The sequence below is a fragment of the Meleagris gallopavo genome, unplaced genomic scaffold, assembly GCF_000146605.3.
Source record: "Meleagris gallopavo isolate NT-WF06-2002-E0010 breed Aviagen turkey brand Nicholas breeding stock unplaced genomic scaffold, Turkey_5.1 ChrUn_random_7180001881244, whole genome shotgun sequence".
NCBI classification, from domain to species: Eukaryota; Metazoa; Chordata; class Aves; order Galliformes; family Phasianidae; genus Meleagris; species Meleagris gallopavo.
This window is the reverse complement of record NW_011145425.1, coordinates 49833-50775: the sequence shown is the minus strand read 5'-3', so window position 1 is coordinate 50775 and position 943 is coordinate 49833.

The following is a 943-nucleotide window of genomic DNA, read 5'->3' as shown; positions in this document are numbered from 1 at the left end:
ATTGTGCAGCAAGTGTGCACAATCATACATAATGATGCAAAATCATGCAGAACTCGTGCACTGAGCATGTGCAATCATGCAAAACCATGCACAAAGGATGTGCAAAGTGTGCACCAAGCATGCACAATTGTGGCCAACTATGAAGAGTCGTGCACAGTCAAGCAATATTGTGCAAAATTGACCCACGAAGCATGTACCAAGCATGTAGAACCATGCATAATGATGCAAAACTGTGCACAAAGAATGCACAAAGCATGCAGAAAGCATGTATAACCACGCATAATGTGCACAACCATGCACAAGCATGCAGAGTCATGCACAAAGGCTGTGCAAAGTGTGCACTGAGCATGCACAATCATGAAGAAGTGTGCACTAAGTGTGCACAGCCATGCGTAATGATGCAAAGTCGTGCACAAAGCATGCACTGAGCATGCACAGCCACACATAATGATGCAAAATCATGCACCACGCATGCACCAAGCATGCACAACCGTGAGGAGGTGTGCACAACCATGCACGGCCTTGCAAAATCATGCACCGTGCACAAGCAACCACACATAACGATGCAAAATCACACACCAAGCATGTGCAGCCATGGACAAAGAACACGCAAAGCGTGCACCAAGCACGCACAACCATGCAAAATCACGCACCACGCATGCACCAAGCATGCACAACCGTGAGGAGGCGTGCACAACCATGCACAACCATGCAAAATCACGCACCACGCATGCACCAAGCATGCACAACCGTGAGGAGGCGTGCACAACCATGCACAACCATGCAAAATCACGCACCACGCATGCACCAAGCGGTGCAGAATGGCGCCCGGTGATGCACCGCTCACATCGGTGCCCATCTTTGCTCCCCCTGCCCGCAGGTTGCGACGGCGGCGTGGTGGAGGTGCAGCGCAGCGTGACGGCGGTGCTGGGCCAGGACGCGG